The sequence below is a fragment of the Lagopus leucura genome, unplaced genomic scaffold (genome assembly GCF_019238085.1).
Source record: "Lagopus leucura isolate 7727_CA_CO unplaced genomic scaffold, USGS_WTPT01 Super-Scaffold_73, whole genome shotgun sequence".
NCBI lineage: Eukaryota > Metazoa > Chordata > Aves > Galliformes > Phasianidae > Lagopus > Lagopus leucura.
The window spans coordinates 100,837,596-100,862,451 of record NW_024962252.1 but is presented as its reverse complement, the minus strand read 5'-3'; the positions used below and the strand labels follow the sequence as shown (position 1 = coordinate 100,862,451).

Below are 24,856 nucleotides of genomic sequence, written 5' to 3'. Positions count from 1 at the left end.
AGCAATTACTGCACTGTTGCACAATAGTAAGAGTCAACCTTCAACCCTAGCCAATTGCTATTCCACCTCTTCATGCCCTTCCTACAAACCTGGCTACACACACCTGGAAGTCCATCAGCACCATTCCCACTTCCTATGGAGCCATGCAATCACTCAGCCTGAGCATCAGTGGCTCCAGCACTGGTTAATCACATCTGAGAGCAGCTCAGTTCTGTTAGTCACTATTGCCACTTCAGATTTTAATTGTCCATGACTACACATGCTGACCCTCAGCTAAGCTACTGTGAGAGCACATCCCTTGCATGCTGCAGGTAAAAAGCACAGGACAATAAAACCTCCAGTGGGCTACCAGCAGTCCTAGCAACATATTGCAGCCCTGAAATATCCAATCCAAGAATCTTTAGTGAGAAGCCAAGGTGATGCTCTGAAATGGCCATAACAGGCTTAAAAATTAAAACAAAACACAAGAGAAAGTGTAAAAGTCACAACAGAAAGAAAAGAACACATTGCTTCAACATCAGCATAAGGTGAAAACATACTAAAACAAAATTGGCTTTGAGTGGAGTTCCACAGTCTGCTGATATTGAAGGAAAAACCTTATTCAAGACAGCATTCATGTTGTGCTTAAACACAGGCATGTGTTGGGGTTCTAGCCTGAAACAAGGGGTTAATTCTCCATTCATTTCACAGGATAAGAGCTACACATTTTTCCCCAGGAAATGCAGTGTTACTGTGAAGCCCATCCGCACACACTACTTTGCTACTTCATAATTCATGCTTAATAAAAAGTGAATTCTCTCCTTTGTCTAAATAGTTTGCTTTGGCTCAGCCAGGAGCAGCAATTAGCAAGACAGCCTCCCTGAACACATTTGATCTGCTACAGAGCTTCCAGCTGCGTACCAGAAGAACAAAACTGATTTCACACAATCCATGGGGTTTACGTTGGCTGGATGGTGCTATAATTAAAACGATCTTTTTTTATTATTATTATTTTTTTTCCCCTCATTTTCCTGAGGGCTTTGTTTATATGCTTGATTTTTTGTGGGGAGGCATGCACGTACCTAATTTAGCAGGTTTATTCTGCTCTTTACTGGTTCCCTTTGTGGTGTTCACTGTTTGTAGTTTGGCGCAGAAACTGAGAGCTGCTACAGGTTCATTTTATTAGCAAGAGTTCCCATGGAAACACTTCCATGTTTCTCAGTGTGCTTTTCCTGGGATTTTCAAGGTTGCGTAGGGTGAGTTCTGGTTCCTTTTAAGTAGGAACGTGCAGCAGCCTGTGAACACATCCCCTTCAGTAGTGGGAGAACAGCAATGTTTTTAGATTGTTTCCTCTCTTATGAAGTCTAATGCCTGTGCAAACAGAGCAGCTCAACATCCCCATGCCACACAGAGATGCTCCCATCGCCCTACCAAGAAACCTGATCCTGTTCTGAAAAGCCACCTCGAAACCAAAAGCAAGTGCTTTCCTTTCACTCTCTCACCTTTGCTTTGAAACCATGAGTGATGCTATGGTTTAACAGTGCTCAGTGCACTCACTCATCTCTAGACGCCCTCATGTCACTAAGGATTTTCAAAGCTCCTTGAAAAAAAGATGCCATCATCCCTCTGCAGCTGAGGTGCTCAGGCGGCAGACAACGACACTGTTCATGGGCAAACCCTACCCTTAGCAGTTTGAAAGAGCAGTGTTTAAAAAAAATAATAATTAAAAAAAAATCATAAATGAAAACTTTAAAATGCTTTCTTTCTCACACAGTCTCTCTTGGGCCATGAGCACAGCTGAGTTATACTGCAAGTGGGTTATGCTGCTTGTGGCACTAATGTAGCAGCAGGTTGGCCTGCATCAGACCCTAGCAGGGCAGGCTTTCATCCCCCTTCTCTACGCCCTCCTTTTCAGAGTCAGGACACAGCTTCCAAAGTCTTTTTTTTCTTTCATTTTTTTCATATGAAAGCCTGTAAGTAAGTTATTTTTAAAATTTACTTCCACCTATTCGCAGCAGCGAGGACAAAGAAATAAACAACAGCACACCAAGCAAACTTCAGCATCCAGACCTCAGGGCCAAGGCCACTGCCTTGAAGGGAGAATTACGACAAATTTTTATTCAAGTGGAGAATAATTACCGTGTTCTGACATATGAAATAATTCATTATTATTATTTTGGCACTTCATGAGCCAGGTATTCAGGAAGCAGCTCAGATGGAAGCAAGCAATGAAGGCCCTTCCTGTTGGCTGGTACTACAGGAGTTACCAACACGTGGACAAGGCTGGAGCCACCCAGAGCCCCAGGAGACCCCAATACCCCCCCCCCTCCCCCCCCCCCCCCCACGCCATCACCTCTTTTTCTCAAAAGAAAAACAAAACAAAACCACACAGCCAGAGAAAAGAATATATAAGTCCAGTGGGAAGTGTGCACTGAGAGGAAGGGAACAGCAAAGGTCATGTTGAATAGGGCTTATAATTCTTTGGTCAACACATTTATATGAGAAGTGGGAAGTGCAGCCCCAGCCCCAGCCTGGGGGAAGAAACATCCAAAGTGATGCTGTGAATACGATCATGGTAGCAGTGAAATAGCTGAAAGGACAAGGCTCCCAGCACCTCCTGGAAATAAAAGCAAAAATATTAGTTGCTTTCTCCTTCTTTTACTCTATGAATCAGATAGCGTTTGCCAGAACTAACAACCCATATCTCACAGTTCACTTCTGGGCCACACCGTAGGTGCAAGGAAGTGCTGTAATTGTGATGCAGCCCAGCAAGCGCCTCTTGGCTGGTTGATTTAACAACACAGAGTCTTTACACATTTAATCCAGGCAGGGCTGTTATCGAGTCAGCTGTTCTTACCTTCATGTTTCTGGGAAAATGCATGGCTGGGGTCCCCAGGCACATGGTTCACCCAAGCATGAAAAAGAGGAATCTGGAGATACAAAGACATCTTGGCATTACATACCTGGCAGCTGCTATCATTACCGTGTTCTGCAAGATTTCAAACTAAAGGACAGCCTCGCTGAGATATTCCCCCCCCTCCCCCCCCCCCATCATTATCTCTGGTTGAGCCACTTTCTTCTACATTACAATGGTGAGATTACAGGACACGTGGAAAGTCCACAGTGCTCTTGGGAGGCTGGGGCAGCACAGAGCTGGGTGCCATCCCCGAGGTGCAGGGACTGTTTGGGCTGGCTTCCAGCCTACTCTTGAAATACTAAAAAGGGCATGTTGACTTGGCACCATGTTCATAAACATGTCCATCAACTGCAACCTTAGGGGAACAGGCTCTACTGAAACCATTCACTTGCAGAAAAACAAACTGCCATTCTTTACTTTCTGACTTTTATGCAGAACAGCTTTTTTCCACCACAGAAAATAAAATCCACTTGCTATATATCTGCTATGCAAGTGCTAGTTAAAATCCACACGTGTAGGGAATTTTATAGCTCATTCATGCTTAACTCTGGAGCTGAGCATGGCCATATAACAACACGTCCATGTTTTGTACTGAAGCAGTTAAGCTAAAATGCAACAGAATGAGGAACCCATGAGGCTTGGTGTGACTACATCTTACTGAGAAGCACCTGCATGAGCAGAGAGCATGACAAGGCAGACAAAGGTTTCTAACTGCTACAGCAATGATCACTCAGCAGTGCAGGCTACTGGACCCCACAACAGCACTGACCCTCCTTGCACACATCCCACATCTTCCCCTCAGTAAGCTGTATCTTTAGGAGCTCTCATAGGATTCAATAGCTTCAAAACACTGACTGCCATTCTCTGCTTTCTGGCACGAGCAGCAGCAGGCAGCCCTCCCCTGGCACACATAGGGCACGGGGGAGGCAGCTCCTTTGGCAGAAGAGTAGCAGGTGCAGAGGGCCTCTTTGAGTCTCTTACCTGGGAAAAAGACTCCTGGAGCTCCACATTGCCCATCCTTGCTCTGAAGCAGCCCTGCACAAGAATGGGACCAGATCAACCACGAGCAGATGCTCCAGGGCTGCCCTTGTAGCACAACTAGGACTTCAAGGGGCTAGTAGCATAGCTACAGCATTTAGCTCATAAGGTACAAGCAAGTCCATGGAGCCAGGATTACTGGAGACAGCTGGAGAGAAGGTGAACAAAAACCCACTGCATGCAGCTAACATCTCAGTCAAGCAGCAACATTTCAGCAAGCTCCTTCAAATCGCTCCAAGAGCGACATATCTCTCAGCTTTGTTCATTAAAGGAGAGCAAACAGTGGTGAGATTCTATAATTTATTACCATTGCTAAGATGAACACAGATACTTGATACCCAGTCGTATGTGGAACTGTAAAAAAATAGTTTAATACAGTATCAAAATTTACACAAGTATAGTGTCAAAAGACCAGTGTCCCTCAGCTCTGCCCCTGCACATACATACTGCAGGCACAAGTACATGGTTTACATTTTCATACATATATATAGATACATAGGAATACAACAATTTAAGTTTTACTATGCAAACGATATGTACGGAAGAAAACAACGTGTAAAGACAGCAGACAGCTGCTGGACCTGGGTTATATATGTGAGAAATTATGCAAGAGGGCAATGTTTTGAAACGCAAGGCCAACGGCACGTCCAACTGAAGCAGACGAAGCAAACAGGAATTCTGTTGGGAAATCAGTGCTGGGTCGGAGGCCTTATACTGAATGGTACCAAGCAAAAATAACAACAGAAACCAGTCTAATTGCTGCTGCAAACTAACACAGTTTTTTGTTTCTGTTTTTTTTTTTTTTTCTGAAGACAGTTAGCAGATTTTTACACCATATTCCTACACAACAAAAGATTGTACAGCAACGGAGCTACATTCCACCGCAAATAGCTCACAAACACAGCATGTTGCAAGCTCAGAGAAAACTGATTCTGACAGACCCAAACCTTCGGAACCAAGAAGAAACCAGAAAGAAACCCAGGAATTGTTGCATTCCTATTATTTTTTCTTTAACTTTTATTATTTCTTTAATGCTTGGCTACGGTAAAAAGTTAAGCAACAGCGGTCACAAGCCTGTTGCACATTCATACATGAAACTATTGTTGCTTTTAGATAGACACAAAATACCTATCATTGCAGTTTGATACACACAACTAGTATACACAGAGGTAAAAAATAAACTAAGCACATCTAGGTCATCTTCTGGTCAAACCTCAGGCAGTCTGAACATGAGCTTTCTGCCTCGTAATAATGAAAGACATGCTCCAAGTGTAATAAAACCTTCTTCTTTCAAAGAATGCTACGGTAGCAAGAAAAGCTTTATTATGATGCAGTACAATCCTTTACATTTCTATTCTTACAGACTCTTGTTAAATAAACCAGCATGTTTCTAAATTAAACAGTAGAAATTAGCATCCTGACAACTGGAAAATACTTTCTGAAAAAAAAACTCTGATGGAAATTCTGAGTTGAGAGCTGTGACAGCAATGCCTCAGCGTTCTGTTTGTGACAGGGCCGTGAACGTCAGACACATCTTCAGAAGATTCGCATCAAAGTAAATTGAACAGAAAGCTATCTTCACTTTCATTTAGAAAGAAATTGTGTTTCACTACAAGTACTGTAGTTATGCTACACTACTGGCTGGTTAGGAGACATTATGGTCTTTTAGCACCTCCAAAGGCAGGTATTCTACCAAAGCAAATAATAATAATAATCAGCCGTAAATTGCTTAAGCACCATTAGCTGATACCTTATAGACTGAAGTGTGAGTTGCTAAGAAATGACTTTGTCAAAACTGTGGGGACCAAAGGCACAACAGTTCATCAATGTCTCTCCAGTCTGGCGAAAAACTGGTAAATCTAGTGGACAATTTGTTCAGACTTACTAGAGACTCACTGTAGCTAACCAAAATAATGACTCCTTTCATGTAAGTGCTGCAAAACCCCTATCGTCTTTTCGTTAGGAATGGAAATATCTCAGTGCTTCTAAATGCGGTGCTGAAGGGACGATGCCGCGGCAGCGTTTCAGTAGCCAGCATAGTGAGACAGCAGTCCGTGGGTCACTGCAATGCCAGCACCTCTGACAGACCCCCCAGCATCACCGAGGAGCCCCCAGTGCAGCCCATAAGGGCACCCATCGTCAGCCAGGATGGTGCTGAGCACACCGCCAGTTCCTTGCCTCTCGTCAGCAGTTCCAATTCTTTCTCATCAGGCAGAGGATGTGCTCGAGGCCTTTTACATCGGTCCTTTGTATTGGTTTCCTGTCAGATGTTGCCTAATTCCAGGGCACGACCCTGCAGCATCTCCAAGTTTCCTCCACACAACCTAAAGGGAGGGATGAAAAGAGAGACCATTAGCACCGGTTGGGATGGACCAGTGTTCATATAGGCATGCATCAGGACACGCCACACATCCCTTACACAGACCATGCAGTGCAGGAAAAGACAGAGCGGAGGGACACAGAACAGGAAAACAGTGCTTCCCAGGAGATAAAATGTTCCTTCCAAACGGGGAAAGCACATGCCTCTAAAAATGGTTAAAAATGGAGACGAATGGACCAACACGTGCATCACCAGGGCTCCTTATGCTTCAGACACAAGACTGAGGGCATTTACAGGCCTCTACTGAAATTTCATTCAGGCATTTCCCACACCATGTCTCTTGAAGAACACAATTCAGAAGCACAGGACTCACTCCAGCAGAGTCTAAACATGTCCAGTTAAAGAAGCATAGAGAAATTCATCTCGTTTCTCTTTTCAGACTTTACTTGTTCTCTTAAAATCAAGCAGGGCGTTAAGTGTTTGCTTTCATTCATTCTTCCTTGAGCTCAGAGGAATCATGCATGCAGACACTGCCTGTGTGTTATGCTGAAACAGAGTGAAATCTACCCATTAGTAAATTTATCAAGTAGTTTTCTTAGCATGGACTAGACGTTATAAAGATTTCCTTCCTCCTGCTCACATCTACTCCCTTCCATGATTGCATACCATCCATGTTACACGTATGGAACTAAAAAAGCAGAGATACTGTAGCAAAAAGCATTCATTCAGGAACGTGTTTGATGATGAGTTATATATAATGAGATGAACCAATGAGAAGCAGGGGAATCCACAGTGAGCATCGTGTCCTCAGGCACAGCCAGGGGCCACCAGGAGAAGAGTGGTGATCACTACTGCACTGCGTGGTGCAATTCAATATTCTGTCTGTTTAGTAATCATTATTAACTAGCAACCAGCTAATGTATAGCTTCTATTAAGCTGCTCATTAATCTCCAGAGCAACAGCAGTATGTCTTGAGAAAGGCTTTTCCATTGTCATTATTAATTATTTGCGCCTAAATCCCAGGAGCGAACTGGCAATGAATATAAACACAGAGAAGCTGGATCCTGCAATGTTAATAGTCTGAAAAGACACGAGTCCTGGCTCCTGCCCTAAGGTCTCTGTGCAGGAGATGGCAAAATAACCTTTTAATGGCTGGATGTGATCAGACAAGTGTTTCTTTAAGATATTTGGTTGCTGTTCCTAACTTCTTACCACGAGGCAAGGCCACTCCAATGCCTTTTGTCAGAAGACACACTGTACAGATATGCCTTTCAACAATTGTTCTGGTCAATAAACATTAGACAATATTTACCGAGCAGTTCCTGCTGACACATAACAAGTGAAAAGATGACACTTCTCAAAGTCCTTCATTTCCAGTTGAACAAATGACCTTTGGTTGCTAGGAAGGAACACATGCGTACAAGACAGCCCTGCAAAGCTGACATCCTAAGCAGAACTGACAAGGTGTGGTCAAAAGAAATATTCATGCCACATTTCTGGGTAGAAAACAGACAAATCGTTACCAGAAACCACTTCTGCATATGCATACGGGGCAACAGAGGCGTGGGTCTCAAAGGCATCACAGTCATTCTGTTTGCCTCCTTTTCAGAAACACGAGGCAATACAGGCTCCAGTTCTGAAGATTTGTCGCCGAACTCTCCTTTGGTGCTGGCATATGTACAGCTCTCTGCTCAGCCACAGCAGCTGCACATCCTGCTGTCTCCTGCACACACAGTTGTTTGGCGCTCTGGATTTGCATCTAAATTCACCCTCCTCTCAGCTCGCGAGTTCAACACTGACTTGTCATGCAGCACTAATGAAATTGGTTTTTGCTTGCAAGCACTCAAGAGTTGATGTAATACCTGAGCATTCTTGAATGCAATTTAAATACTTACAGCAGAATAAAAAGTCCAAAGACATGGTTCAACATTTCAGCAGAAGCTTTCACCAAATAAAGGACAGCTAGGAGGCTTACAGTAACATCGTGGCGATTCCTTTCTAGCTTCCTTCCAACACACAGAAACCAAAGGAGGGAGAAACCCCCTCCTGGAAGTCGGGCAGGAGCCTGCCCCCTAATTGTGGGTGGCATTTCACGTGCAGTGTGAAATACTGGTGTAGCTCCCTGGGCTCTGAGATCCCCTGCCCTGCTGTCCCACCAACCCCACACAGCATCCCAACCTTCCCTGTGGCTCCCAGTGAACGTGTTGCAGCCCTGTGAGCAAAACTTACCTGTAATCAGCGGAAACTCATCATGAAAACATCAAGAAAATCATCAAGAAAGCCACCTGCCCTCTCCAGACTTAATGCAAACATTTCTGAGCTTTGAAATTACCTCCACGCTCACTAAGAATGTGATAAACTGCCTCTAAAGCTGCTGCTACGTATTGCTACATTCTCCTAAGACAACGCAAGCATATAAGCACAAAGCAAAAACATTCTCTAACATATTTTGGATGAGGTGGCATAAATACCATATTCCCACCTCCATTATCTTGATATAACGTTGGTAAAGAACCAGACAACAAGAGTTGCATTTTGGTACCAATCAACACTAGGCACCAAAACTATGAAGCCCAACATCAAGCCAGTCACCATGCCACTGTGATCACAGGCAGAGCAGTGCTGTGCGAGTGTTTCACACAAACAAAAACATGCAGAATAGGAATCTGGAGCAAAACTGTGAGAAGGGACTGCAACAAGAATGCAAAAGAAAAGAAACATAATGATAAGTTTATCACAAATCCACTGCGCTTTTAACACTAGACTGACTAGATGAACGTAAGAAAAAGTGAAAGCAGGAAGGAAACAACCGACTGTTGGAAAAGTCTAATAACATAGCAAGGGTCAAAACGGACATAGATCATCAAGCTGGAAGCAAAGGCAGCGCTTCAGTGCCAGCAACAGAGCCCTGAATGGCTGGGGAACGGAGAGGCAAGGCAGAAGACAAGTATGTACCTGGGACTGACAAAAATGAACTGACAATATTGACAATAGCATGCCAGCAGTTCTGAAGTGGTGCTACTTATATCCTGAGAACTCTCATGGATTGCTACTAAATATTTTTGAAAATGCCTTTTATCCATTAATTGCAAAGCAACAGCGTAGGCAGGAAAGTACAGATGTGTCATCACACAGCTGGGGAAAATGAAGCTGACAGACTTCATCTTGCTTGCAAATTTTACTCTTCTGAAGAACAAGCTGAGGCCAGCTGACTCCCACCGTATCCCTAATTTATTGTCACACTAGAAAATTCTTATCAATACAAACCAACATTGCATCCCTACTAAAACATTAATTCAGGCAGTCAGCTGACTGTTGTCGTCCCACAACTATAAACTCTAGTCTGCTTCCCCAGGAAGCAGCAGGATCTGCTCTCTGTCTGGAGATGGGAAGTTTGGGCAGTCTGCTTGGCTGACAGCTCACTTTCCATTTCAAATATAACAGCATCATTTATATCTATTTCTGCCTGCTGCAAGACCTCCTAGCAAACTAAAAGCTGAGATTTCACACCATATTGAACTAAATTCTGTGTACTTCTTATCAATCTATTTCAGCAGCCAAGGTATCGGCCACTGTTCAAATATTTCACTTACACTAACCAGCTATTACAGGTTGTCAAGAGCACGCTGTTAGAAGTTCCATTCAGTGAAGTAGCTTTGCCAGTGGGTATTTTAAGAGGACTACAGAAGGTTTTTTTCAGCAAATATGTGTACTGTCTTGGCAGAATCTGTAGCTTTATTTCCCAGGCAGCAGCAGGAGATGTGCTGGGGAGCTGCTTCAGGACTCCATGCACAGCCTAGTCATGGAAAGCAGATTTGCCACAGTGCTTGCCTTAATTGCCCCATAGCAATGCAACATAGCAGCGAGGCATTGGAAAAGGCTGCCCAGGGAAGTGGTGAAGCCACTGGAGGTGTTCAAGAACCATGGAGATGTGGCACTGAGCGACATGAGTGAGTGGGCATGGTGGGAGTGGGTTGGACTAGATGACCTTAGAGGTCTTTTCTGAGTGATTCTATGATTCTGTGCTAGGTCTTGGCAATCCATCCCTGACTTCAGAACAAATCACAGCTGCTCTCACAGGTTTCAGCAGCAATGTATGGTCTTCAGTCCAATATTCTGTTCACTGTACTGTGAATATACCACGCATGCTGGCTCCACCTCTGCAATACAGGTTTTCTCTCTATAAGCTACAATACTCCTTTACACTTCCCCAGAGAACAAATGTGTATCCTAGCTGAAGCAGAAAGACTTACTTATTCAGAAAACCACCACTTCCATCTTCAAACAAAGGCAGTACTAATGTAAGTGAACTGGACTGAGCCTACAGCTGGCACCGTCCCATGGCAATGGCCTGCCCCTGCCCCAAAGAACACACAGCTCACAAATGCAATGAGTGACAAACAGAAAAACAATCCTGCTGATGACAGCAGCATCCCGGTGGTGCCCACGGGAATGTTGCCAGGACAATATGACACATGTTGAGGAACAGACAAGATGTTTTGCACAGACTGTACCGGAGGAGCGTTACCTTCAGAGCATTTACCACTGATTCAGACTGCTGAGAAGCTGAGCCATGTCCACTGATGCTAGCTGGCTCGTTTGCTGAGCAGTAACTCCCCTCTGACCCTCCTGGCATCCTAATGGGATCCTTCGCAAAAAATTAAAGACTATTTAATAAAGAAAAGGGTTGGTAACTAATTAAAACAGATGTCATTTTTATTTTTTTTTTAATGCTGAGAAGCACTGAAGGCATGTTTTACTCCAAAGTCACCCTCCTTTTGAGCCACAGTAACCAACGTCCATATGAGTATCTTAAGCACCACTGTTGAGCATCATCCACACACTCCACCCCCCAAGGGTATCTATCTGGAAAATCAGGGCAGAGCAATAAAATTTTGGTATGCTTCCTCACAAAAGTGAGGTTCAGAGAGATGATTTTGAGTTCAGGGGAAGGATTTCAGAACACTTAACTTTATCCCAGGACATTTTGGAGGTCATTAACTTTGATGCAGAGAACATTTTTAAGCTGTGCTGCAAAGTGTGGCTGAGCAGGGAAGGGGCTGGAGCAGCCAGCACTCCTTCTCCAGTTGTGGCTGCTCCAGATTTGCACCAAAGAATGGCAACGTGGAGGACTTTCTCTCACCAGGGGGTGCTGAGAAGGGTTTGGCAGGATGCCACTAAATAAATGCAGGCTGAACTTTGCAGGAGAGACAGCACTCCCTGGAGCCCTGCAGTACCAAGGGAACCTGATGGAGCTGCTGGCTAAAATTCCCTGACAGCAGTGCCAAGCTACTGCCAGCCTGACCCACTCTTCAGGGAGGGTCCTTCACTGCCACTCGTGCTGAATTTTGTTTGAAAATGAGGAAGGTAAAGAACAAGAAACAAATATTTGAAAGAGAGAGAGAAAGGAAAGGTTCCTTTCTTGCAGAATCAGGAACACCGTCACATTCAGAAATTCAGTAATTCCTGCAGGATCACATGGCAAATGCATATGTGAAAGACAACTAATGACAGTGGAAAGAGCCTCTGATCAGATCCAGTGCCCCTTCGGCACTGATTTGCCCCACAGAGCAACACATCACATCCAGTAACTGAACTACAGGAAATGTGAAAGCGGGGCTGGGATAAGAAGGGCATGAGACTACAGGAAATGTAGGGAGAGGTGGCACAGAACTGGTCTCCCTAAAATACCTGAATGAAAGGCAGCCCAGTCCAAAGCCAGTGTGCTATTACCCTACAACACTCCGCATCGACTGTTACCAATTTGCTGTGATCTACGGAGGAAGATTTAGGACTTACTTTTCTTTGGGAAGGATTTATAGATCTGCTAGTGACAGATCTGACTTAATGCTCTACTTTGGAAAGGAAATGAAAGAGGAGGGAAAAGGGGTAATAAAGCAAAATGAAGCGCTTCAGGTTTAGGATTAAATTCCCTCAGCTATGGGTCGGTTTTTGGTTTGTTTTCTTTTTTATGACTCAAAGTATTCTGTTTCTTTATTGACTCCCAGGCCAGCAAGATTTTGGCCAGTTTTGGGTGGTAAAATGAAAATACTATTACCAAGAGGCTTGGAAAATTAGAATAGATTGCACATCTAAAGCCTCCTGACCACGAGAAAATCCCACAGCCTTGTGAATCGTGCTGCTCCAGGCACCTCTGCTCCACAGCCCCTTCTGCCGTACACGGCACAATCCCATCTCAACACGTGTTGGTAGGAGATGGAATCTTTGTGCTTGCCCTCTGGATAACCTTTTCCCTCCCCCCTCTGTCATTTAGAGGAGACACAAGCTTTTCCTAAAAAAATAAGGCAAGTTTTGCAGTCCTTCGTGCAGCTCAGGGATGTCCATGGTGAGGCCACTCCAAAAGGCAGCACAGCGCAGTGCCTTTTTTGAGGAAGCTCCATCCAGGACAGGCTGGGGACACTCAGAACACAGCTCTGCTGTTCCTCTCCACGTCCCGTGGGCTCGTAGCCCCTCAGCACTACCGGCTGCAGTCCAACCTTCTGAGGCACTGCAGCTAAAGCAGGGGAGAAGGCACTCTGCCACACTGGTGGTGTCTGAAAACAAGGTGCCCTAGGAGACTGGAAGAGCCTGCTTTGCAGACCTACTCTCACAGCTGCTGCTTGCCACGGCTAGGTTCATCCTTCCACCCAAAGCTCACTGCACTGTGTCCCTTCTCCACCGCTGCCTGACCTGGATAACAACCAGACCCCAAGCAGGACCTTGAGGACAGGAGAAGAAACCCACTCCCTTTCTCTTCTCTGACCTTGTAGAGCACTGACATCCAGCCACTCAAAATAGGCATCCCAGATGCCCACATGTTTTGGACAAATCTTTTCATTTACTATACTAAGCTGTGGAAGTAGGACCAAAGCAGACAGTAAGGGATGAAGTCATGGTTCCATAGCTGCGGTGCTGAAATCTGCACTGCCTTTAAACATCTTGAGCTGTTTTGAATAGGCAACACAAGATCAGCATCAGAACAAACTGCTGACTTCGTCCTACAGCCTTCCCAGCCGCCCAGTCCTTCTGCCCAGGCTGCAGCATGGTTTCATTACTTAGAGTCAAAAGTGCAGATTAAAGGGCTGCAGAGAGCATTACCAGAAGCAGGTAAAAACCACATCAGATCTTCTGTGCATTTCACCACAAAGGTAACAGAAGTGCAATCACTGAACACGCACAACCATTTTGCTGTTGCAAGTACATCTACTAAACATCCAGAGCCAATGAGCAACTCCTTAGTGAACAGAAAGCACAGGAAATCTCACTCAAGTCCATAAGGCCACATTACAAAAAAAAAAAAAACAGATGAATGGAAATGTAGCATCTCCATCATGCTCCTGGAGTGCCAGAGGTACAGCCACGGTTGGAATGGAAACCCCTGGATAGAACAGGTGGCTCTTCATGGAGGGAGCCAACCACAAACTATCTCTTGAGCCAGTAATCAGCGACAGTTTTTCTGAGGAACTTTCCTGTCAATTAAAACACATTGGTCTTGAACGGCGTGGCTATTCACTACAATTTCTGTTTTTCAAGAAGACCTTTGCTTTGCATCGTGCTGCCAGACAGACCCACAACCCCTGTGGCACATTGAAAGCCACTCAGGTTGCTGAGGGGGCAAGTCTACAGCACCTCTGTGTTCAATGGCCCTTCATAAACCTCTTTCCAGACCAATGAGCCTATTAATTCAAACTGGGGATGAGATCATATGAAAAAACAGGGTGAAGAAATGCTCTTGATTTACTTTCAGCAAATATTTGATGACATGATGAGTTCAGTGGGTTTGAATTACATCTTGGTTGGCTTCACTGTTCTACTACACGCTATGAAAGGGAGGAGATGAACAGCATCGAACTGTGCGTGACAGATTGCACACACAAAAAAAGTACTAACCAAACACTTCCCATCCTCTAATTAGATTTCTAACTAAAACCAGGCCACGCAGAGCGAAATCAAGAATACCTATCTCAGCAAAAAGATTGTGAAAGGATTGGAAATGTAGGTTGAAATAGAATGCAATCAAAGGGGGAAGAAAGAGGGAACTGAAAAGTGTTGGAAGGATTTAAAAATAAATGAGTATGTGCCTAAGGATCAGGCCTGCTGCTTCACACTTAAACACACCAGGACTGGAAAAGGCCAGCAAGGATGAAAGCAAACAAACAAACAAAAACCCAACCAACCGCCAAGAAAGTGCCTGAAGCAGCGCTGAAAAAGAGGTGCAACAGAAGGAGATGGAAATGAAGGGAGATTCACGGATGGAGGAAGAAGGAAATAGACAGACATGGCCCCATGACATGAAGCAGAGCAGCTCAGCCCTAGCCCTGACCACAACTGCTCCATGGCTCTGGTGCTGCAGGAGCTGGGCTCTCCAGTAGCTTTGTTTGCTCAAGGGCAATAACTGCAATGCTTCCTCTCCCCTTTACTAAAAGGCACAGCTGCCTTACAAGGACGAGGAGTTAGAAGAAGGAAAGCTCTTTCCATCTCTGTTCCTTGATCCCTCCTCCTATGCAACAAATAAAATTGAAGCAATTTAAGTTGGGGGCTTGCCAAGAATATCTTCTGCAAATGCATTCACTGTCATTATATGACAGATGTCCACATTTCCGTAACGTTTCAGCTGAGCTTATCGGCCCTGAAATTCTACCCTCACAAAATCCAGGGATATCTCCAGTTAACGGACATGTGGATGCCAGACCCTGATCTCACTTCCCCCAGTGTAAGACCAACCCTGTGAGGACTCTGCTGTTTGCAGCTATCTGGAACTACTTGCTCACATAACCGAGCACTAGCACAGCCCAGGGAGCTGTAACCGAGATCCAGATCCATTATTTGCTCCTTGCATATTTTCTTAATTATGGCAGGGTATCTTCATTAGAATATGCACAGAGTTCTGGTCTGGCTACAGCAGAGCTGTACTACTGTGCACTGTTATGGATGTCAGCAGCAGAACTTGATCCCCAGGGATGCTGTAGCTTCATGGACATTCAGCGGCAGCAGCAAAGGCAGAACCCTGGGCTGCAGGGAGCTGGATGCAAAAAGGATGCTGAAAGGATAGGGGAGAAAGAAGAAAAGCACAGCATGAGGAGTGAAAAAGTCTCGACTGCCCCTGCACCAGGATGCCATCAGGGCAGTGACACACAAGCGAAAGGCACACTCTTGCTGCAGCACTGGTGAAATTTTAAGGCACAACAACAGAACTGAGAGCTGTGCCAAAAAACCTTCATCAGTTGTGTCGCTTGCTGGGTGTTTTCAGCTGATTTGTTAAAAGCTCTTAGTCTGGCTTGAAGCCTAATAAACTTCCACTCCTCCCATTCAGAGGAAGGGAACCAGTGCCAGGAGCCATGGGGTTTCCACTCCATGTCCTTGCCTGTGAGGTGGGACCTGACTGTGGCTGACAGCACGGCCATGGCTTTAGTCACAGGAACAACAAACTGCCAGAGTTGAACTCTACTGCAGATCCCAGTGCCAACAGAACCAATCGTGAGACAAACTTGGACCTGTGTACTTAAAACACAAAGCAGCTGCAGCTCAGCACACCTGCAGCCCCACGACAGCAATGTGTGGCACCTACATGCTCAGGCTCTACTTTTACAAGCACTGCTTTCTGGCTTTGGCACCCATCTGAGATTTCTAATGAACTCTACATGCACAGCTCGGCTGTTCCAGTCTCTGGCAAGATCAGAAATGCACATCACTGGGACTCCACCTGACACCCCTGACCCTACACGGATAAAACACACGGTCACTTCTAAAGATTTTGCCCACAAAGAATCTTCTGCACAATTTATCCCCCAAAGCCATCCCACACCTGAAACAAATCACAACTCTGTTCATGTTTGCTTTGAGCACCTTTTTCATCAAGAAAATATTCTTTATCAGCAAAGATCAACTGTTGTCTTTCCTACTGATGGCTGTATGCATGTTCGTGGGGAGACGTTCAGACATGCTTGCAGTCCTTCTCATCCAGATCAACACATTTGGGTACAGAGAAATTAAGTAAGTGGCTCACGGTCATACAGCAAGTCAAGAGCAAAACAAGAGCTACAGAGGCCCTTCCAACTGTCATATTATGGGTGAGAAAGAAGCTTGGCTTACAATCAACCAAAAGAAAAGAAATCCTTAGCCTGGCTGAAATCATCTAGCTAAATCAATTTGCATTTTGGGTGATACAAACGGATATATCTGAGTCACTGGATTTTACTTCTTAATACTCTTCATTTTTGTCTTGAATTTTACATTCAAATCAGAATACTTTACATTTAATAAGAAGCACTTCCACTCTTCAGACTGATGTCTTCTTTTAAACTAAGCACAACTTCTTTTATTTTCCAGTGAGCACCTTCATTTGGAGACACTGGATTTTCCTAAGGATTATTCAGTGAAACACGATAGAAATATGCACCAGCATAACAAGAAAATGACAAGCATCTTTGATTCATTCTTAATGAAATTCTATGCTTTCCATTCTTATATTGGGAGAACCTTTCAGATTTGCTTAGTTATTCAATTTGATTTTTTGTTTTTATGCACAGAATATACAAATAATATAACTCAATTATTATTACTTAAAACATTTGCTTTCCAGAGCAAAACATTTTGGTTAACCTCTAGAAAATACTTGATTTTTTAATGACAAGAAGAACTTGGAATAGTACCAGCGTACAGGTTCGCTTCTCTTATTTTCATCCCTCACATCAATTTTTAACTATCAGCAACAGCTTCCAGCGAATTTTTCTTAGCAAGTTATCAACGCCCGTGAAGGAGAAAAATGCATGAAGTACTGTCACAGCCTTCAGTAAATACCCCACTCAGTACCAAGCAAGACGAACAAAAGATGTGAGTGTCTTTGATTCCCCAGATGACCAATCTGAGCGTTCAGATGCAGCAGCGCCCAAGGACATGCAGTTGAGCACCAGGCCTTCAGCGCTGCTGTCTAGCTGCCGGCTACTGTTCCCACAGCAAAAGTCACCCACCTGGGGCAGCACGCGATTTTCCTCCTCCAGCTGTCTTACTCTTGCCTCCAGCTGCCTAACATAGGACAAGGTTGATTCTAAAATCAAAAAGAGAAAAACTCGTATTATCCACACAGCTCTGCTTGCGTACGCTGGTGTCACAGCCTGGCTCTGCCTCGTGCTGGCCGCAGGTTCCCCATCTGATGGCTGCCCAGCGCTGCTCCTCTCAAGGGCAGGGCAGGTAATGGTGTCCTCTGCCACCAGCTGGCTGCCTTGGCATGGCTCAAGTGCTGCTTGAACCCAGACATACGTGCCCAGCACCCTGAGAGAGGCCAAGGTCAGGCAACGTGTGCCCAAGAGCCCAGGCATAGCGCTGCTGGCAGCCCGTGTTCCTCATTCCACTCACACAGACACGCTGCTGTGCTGCACAGACTCGTGGCAGGGCAAAATCCTGCCCCCTCTACTGATGGGCAACCTCTCAGACCTTCCTGAAAGCATTTGGTTGGTTATGGAGAAGAGACTTCCCATGGTATGAGTACTGAAAGAGCATCTCTGTGCTGCCTTCAGTGGCCTTATTTCCCTTGCGTTGATTCCAAGGAGAAGGTCCACAATCAGTTCTCAAAAATGTCTCAGAGTTTTCTTATGGTGCATTTCTTGGGTTGCACACTGTGTCTGCTATTAAAACGCTATACCTAAAAGAAATGCGCCACAGCAAGTAGCACTTGTCACCTGCAAGAGAAAAGATGTCCTCTTGGTCCAGAATGGCTGTAGTGAGCCTCATGCCTCCCTGTACAGAGCTGCAAGCTCAACAGGTACACATTCCCCATCCAATGAGCTGCCCTGCCTTCCCTGAAATGTCCATCCTACCACCACACCTGTGCTCACACAGCCATGCCAACACAGAAATTGCACCTTGGATGATTAATGGCATGGAACCCATGGGTATTGGGGCAGTACTGCCTGTTGCCACAGACTTGCAAAGCTGCACTGGCAACAGCAGAGCTAAATTTGGGCACCAGCTTCCTCTGATATCTAAATGGTGATGGGTCAATGTTTGGACTAGATGATTTTTTAGTGCTCTTCTCCTTAATGACTTTATGATTCTATCAGTCATGATGCCAGCCGGCCCATAAAAGACCAGCAGCAGGAAATGAGGGGGCACTTACCGCTCTCACAAGACTGCAGCAGGTTAAAATATGCACACGTGGATAGTGCATAGCAATTTACACGACAAGAAGACAACACACCATAATTTGTCAAAAATGATTAATACACAGCAAGGCACAGAGCAAGTATTAAAACAGCACTGTGCAATAAAAGGGAGAGAGGTAATCTGAGGCTCTTCATGCTCTGCTGCATAAGGATTTTCATAGCTAGCGATGGGTCCATCTCTGGAGAGTCACTAAGCATGGTTTGGATGAGCCCTCCTGAGATGAACAGCTCATACCATTAACTCTGTACGACAGGGTGCCTCCTACCAACCATTAGCACTGTACGACAGGGTGCCTCCCCCCAGACCCAGGTCCAGCCCAGCAGCAGCACTCCTGGGAGGAGCTGCTCCATTGCTATCGTGGCTGAGGCAGAGGCAGCATCTGCCTCGCATCTCAGCCCTCTTCCCCATGGCTTTCTGCAGAAGATGGTCCCTGCATAGCCACCCTTCTGGAGGGACCACTGGGTGCCTTCCTTGGCACCAACCCTCCCTGAACCCACTGGTTACATGCTCACTGCCACGTGGGCTCGGGCTCTGTGGTGATGTTCAGCTTCCCAACTGTGCCCAACAGTCCTCACAAATTCCCATCTGCATTCTCTTTGGGTTTTTTGTCCTTTTCCGTGTTACCATGATGAGCTCCTCAGACAGTGTACAGCCCTTGGCAAAGCCATCCCCTCACTTCTGTTTCTTCAGCCAGTGTGGAGGTCTCTGCTGCCCTAGCCTTGCTTCACCAAAGCCTCCTTGCTCCTTAACCCCTCTAAAGTGTGAAACATGTATTTAAATCTTTTTGTAATATGATTAAAACTGAAAATTAGGTCAGCTACAAAAGGCTTGATCTAGCAAATCCTTATTTATGCGAGTATTCTTGACACAAAGACTAGACACATATATATTTCAGTATCTCTTCATATATTTATGCTCTGATGCTATGAGCTGAGAGGAAAAACTGAACAGAAAAGGCAGCCAAGGACACAAGAGATGAAGGCACTGGAAGTACATAATGAAACAATGTCACCAGTGATGGCAACAGCAAAATTAAAAAAAAAAGAAAAAAAAAAAGTACAAGAAGGATTATATGAACCATCTATTCTTAATCAGCCCGGAGATCAGTAAAGAGCAATAAATAAAGAGCAAACCAACACTGCTGTTCAGGTTGCAGCCACCCTTTCCCAAACTGAGTTATCTAATGCTGCTGGTTACTCAGAAAGCCATGCCTTATCTGCACATCCTAAGGGTCACGGATGCAAATTCTTACAGATACACTTCCACACCCAAACATACTGAGTTTCTCATGTCCACAGCCCAATAGTGAGGGGATGCCATGTGTGTTAACAACCCCAAAGCCCAACTGCTGAGCTCTGAGCAACGCACAACAGCTGTTAACTATGCTAAGATGGAGCACGCCCTCATAAGAACAGACACACGACTGAATCATTTAGGCTAACAGAGAGATGAGCCGCAACACTGCAGTGGCCAAACTACCACCAGTGGTGGTGGGGGGTCCTGGTTATGCCATTTCTGCCCTTTCCCAACTCTCTTTGCCAGACACTTCAACCAGAGCAGCAATTTTGAACAACTCCCATGCTCATGGATGGGTTCCTACCAAGCCAACATCCCTATTACAGCTTCCTGTGCTCAAAGCACAGCTGAAAATGATTGCTGTGCAGTGCTTCACTACAGGACTGAGACTAAAACTCTTTTCCATGTTATGATGGAGGCAGTAACATCTTGCTTTTAGGAAAATTCCGTGACAATCTGCCCCGTTTCCATATCCATCATTCTACCACGTTAATAGAGAACATCAGTATTTACATAGCTGAGCTCTTTTTCTTTTGACGTCCACACTCTTGAAGCTACTAGATATTTTTGGTTTATGTCAAATTGTATCAGACGCCAAGGGCGTATTTGTGCCTTGGCTTTATCCATTTTCATGTGACAGTGCCTGTTCTCAATCTATCAAGTAATTTGCAATGTTCTTTAAGCTAGATTATCCTCTGCTATTTTAGAATGGTTGAGGATGTCACATGAAATTCTAGGTTTCTAAGGACACTTTCCATCTATTTTTTTTCTGGATTTGGGTATTTTGTTGGGCTTTGGTTTTTCTCCCTTATTAAGGTAGTAATAAGGAAGCATCGATGCCTTGAGCACAAAGCCAAAAGCTGCATGTAGCACTGACAGCCCAGCAGGAGAAAGTAATGCAGGGCTGGGGAGTGCGAGGCAGCATGCTGCAAGGATAACAGATCTGCTCATTTTTCTGCTGTTTGTGTGAAACTGTGTTCAACAGATAACAACGAGCATAATGGTTATTGTGCCAACTTCTGCTTCTGCCTGTTACAAATCAAATATTATATGACAAAACCAAATCATTAACAACATTGAAACATACTCTGGGCATCTGTCCACCCGATCTCACTTTTCCAGCTTTGGAGATGCTCATACCAGCACAGTCTCGGGGTGATTTTTCTAGAAATCATAATTACCTCTAGTACCTTCTCTCAGATCTGCAAAAAGCGACCACGAGCTATATGCAGACCTCCTTTTGACCAACTCCAAAGCATAAAGCTGTCAGTGTAGAACATGCTACTTGGTTGATGGATGTTAAAAGCTTGTGTAGAACCTTCTACTTCGGAGAAAACTGGTAGTACAGTGGATAAGCAAAGCACATAAGCCACAGGAAGCAGAGAAAGTCCTTCAAGCTGAAAATACTTGGAGGCTGGAGGTATCAGGAGAGGAGAGTACTACTGTTTGCCCTGACCCCTAGCCATTACCTTATGGCCAGGGAAGATGCGAGGCTGCACAGCCTGCTGCCCTGGAGCCATCCTTACCTCCTCGTGGCCAGAAAAAGGAAAAACGTGATTTCATGGGGAGGCAAACATCACCTTGCTTCTGTTAACATCAACGTTTTGTGCTTCCACTGCCTCAGCTCACTTGGTGCTCATGTGCCTAAAGGAGGTCACCAGAATCTGTAGAGCTGTCACATCCCAGCACGCATACTTTAAACACGTGCAGTACAAATGAGTGAAACTGCCCACAATTTACTACAGTAAAGAATTCAGCGTGTTATGTGAAGTGCTACTTTCATGTGTAACAATTCAGTTGAGGCATATTCAACTTCAACAGGAAAAGTCACTTCTTGTTCTCCCCGCACTGTGGTGGCAGATGCATATCAAAACAGATTTTGGTCATTCTGATCCACACCCAGTATCCCGCAATGAAAACAAAATCATCTTTCAATAAATGAGAGATGAACAGCAAGACTGAGCAAGGGCTACGTTAAATGCTCCTGTAATTAACTGACAGCTTCATACATTTATGAAAGGGTTTCTATGCTAACTGAGAAGCAGATTCAACGACACGTAAAACATTTCCCCGTCCTATAATTCCTAGACATCTGATTTAATTACTTCAAAATGAATATTCATGACTAAAACATGTTATTACTGCAATCCATCCCCTTTCAGCTGCTTTGCATACGAGAAAAGCCCCACTGCTGGCTTTACACCAAGGAAGATGTTGCACCACCTGCATCTCTCCGTGGGTGAAGCTGCTAAGCCCAGCAGCATCCAGCCTCCAGCATGGACACACGATGGCCTCTGAAGGGCATCTGTAGCCCTGTCTGCTATGATTTTCTGTTAAGGCTGCACACCTTACATAACGCTCCTATTGAAAAAATGCTGGAGAAATACTTCTTACAGTGGTGGCAGAATCGCCCTGCAAACAAGCAACATTAGGATTGGTGTTATCACGGGGAAAACTTTGATGAAGCTCACCAGAACATTCAGGTGCTGCTTACTGATGGGGCACGTACTCTGGGAAAGTTTTGTGACAGCAAACACCACAGCATTAGGGCTAAGTTGGGGCTGGTGACTCAGCACTGCTGCTGTCCAAAATTCTCCCAGCCCAAGCTGAGATTTCCCTTCATTACGGCTCCTGCCCTTCTCAACTTCTTTATTTGATTATAACTATCATTAACTAAGCTCACTCACTCAGTACTTCAAAACTGGAGAAAAGAGAAAAATGCACATACGTTCTTTCTAACATCCAGACTGCAGTGTTAGGTGACAGACCTAGCTTTATTTCTCAGGCAATGTGTGCCAGGGTTCCCCATTTCAGAGCACACTACACATCGAAGTGCCAATTAGGATACCTCTATAATCAGATATTTTTACCCTGATTTTGTATGAAAATAGATTTTCCCAGTTGCAGTGGCATTTAATCACGAATTACCTATTTAGTACAAGGAAAATACTTCTCAGTGCCTTGAGGCAGCCTTAGCCATACTCTCATAGAGAAGGATTTGCCTACAGGGATCCCTAAAAATGACATCAAATAGTAGATGAGGTAAGGCTGTGTGTCCCACTTCTCAGAAGCTATCCATCGTGCTCTTGCTATCAGCTGGATAACACATCACACTAATGGCTTGCTGTAATACTACCCTTCATTTGTTTGGATTTCTGGACACCAGAAATGACAACAGCAAAGCTTTTTTCCCCAGCCTGCTTGCTATCCTGTTAGCTCCACTTCAGCCTGTGCTACGTTATTTGATGAAAACTGCCACGTTATTGATGAAAACTGAGGAAAATCAAATCTCTTGTGCTACTGCTAAAGCCTTTGCCACTGCCTGTTGGCTTGTTCTCTCAGTTTTGTGTGGTTTGCAACTGGCAAAGCCCTTACTGGCTCCTGGGCTGCTTGGGTTCATCCTGATGTCACCACAGTCCTTTTGCTCCTTGACGGCAGCCTGAGCCCAGAGAGCAGTGCTACAGCAAGCTCTAGTTAATAAATTACACTGGCTTCCACTGGGAGCTCTGTAATGCAGGCTGCAACTGAAAGCGAAACTTCCAGTGATCCTGAATTAGAACAAACCCATAAATCATTTCTCTGCTCATCTACTTCAGTTAAGAAGTAGATTTACCCAACCCATAAAGTCCCCATGAAGAGGGTCACTATCTGCCTGACTCCAAATCAAGTTCAAATGGTGTCCTTGAGAGTAAAACCAGAAGTCTTCACCTTAGGCCAGCAAACACCAGCACATACTCTTGCTGACAGCAGAAAGGCTTTCAGAATGCAGCCTGCGGGACAAGGAGAGCAATGTTTACAGTCAACACGCACAGGAGGGATGGCAAATGTTGGAACCAAATGAAGAAATCAATTCCATAAGTAATGTCAGTGAAGAAAAGGAAAAGGTAAGGAGGCAGAAAAGAAAAAAACAAGAAATGCATCATTTGGGTTTATTGCCAGAGTCGTAAACATTTCCAAGAAGGTCTTACTACGTCAAAAGCTCTGCCAACATACAACTTCATATTGGAATAATGAGTCAGACTTCCTAGTGAGCACTGCAGCTAGTTTTGAGTCTCCAAGCCATGCAGCTTTCCCACAGCCCCCTAGTGTTCTGCCTGGGCACAGGGTGGACTAGGGAGCACCCAGTTCTGGGCCATGCATGGCAGAGATGAAACACTGAATAGAGCAGGGCTCCAAAGGGAAGAGAAGCACCATGGGTGAGCGAAGCACTGCCACAACAGTGAGAGCAGATGCTGGGGACTCACTGGAAGAAGGCAGGCTAACGGGGCAAGCAGTGCAGGTTTAAAACCACCAGGAAGTACCTTAGAACCTGAAAGTGGTGAATGAACAACGGCAGCAATTTCGCAGGTCTGCACCTCCTTTAACTGGCGATGCAGGACTTTGTTCAGTCGTACAGGGCTCTGGCATCAGGGCGCTGCTCGCAGCGATGCACGGTGCAGCCCAGTGGGAGAGCTCCCACTGCTCCTTATCTGCACCATCTGAACAAAACACCAACCTTTCAGACTAGATCTCCTCTGTTTATTTCCCGATTATTTCACTGATGGGAAAGTAGTTTACGTACTTCCTCTACTCAGAACATAAATAATTGAGCAAGGCTTTTGTTTCTAAAGGCTGTTAGAAGCCACCACGTGAGAAGGAAACCAGGATGCAGGCAGAGCAGCCCGTCCCTGGCCCTCTGCCCCATGCATGGGGATGGACACTATGACTACGTATCTGCTGCAATTCATATTCAAAATACAGCAAAACTAGACTACCTACTGTGATATTACCCAGCATGAGCTCTGCTACCACAGTGCCAAGGGCAAGGGAAGTAAAGTAAGTCCAGAACTGAGCTGCAGGGTTGGCTGCAGACAGCATCCTGAAATTTCTGAAGAAAACTCAGAAATATAGACCATCTTGGCCACCTAAGGCTAGAAAACACCACTGAAACAATACAGTCCAGCTTCCTGCCTTGCGGAGACAGAGGAATTTCAATAATAATCCCAGGAACGTCCGGTTTCCTTTTCTCTGCTGGAAGTGAATACGATCAAAAGAAGACTGTGAGCCTTTTTTCCCACCTAAAATTCTGGCTGAAATGGAAAAACTATCTGACCAAAATTCAGAACAACATTCTTGATGCTATAAATATAAGATCAGAGTTGATA

At 44.9% G+C, this 24,856-nt stretch overlaps 1 long non-coding RNA gene across 1 annotated transcript; it reads right to left on the bottom strand.

The window, feature by feature from the left end:
- Positions 1 to 4,220: 4,220 nt before the first annotated feature.
- Positions 4,221 to 24,209, bottom strand: LOC122190316. The gene is made up of 3 exons (XR_006182107.1): positions 24,014 to 24,209; positions 17,225 to 17,301; positions 4,221 to 6,258 (listed from the first exon to the last, which is right to left on the bottom strand). It is a non-coding gene; the product is annotated as an uncharacterized LOC122190316 (long non-coding RNA).
- Between the last annotated feature and the right edge of the window lie 647 nt (positions 24,210 to 24,856).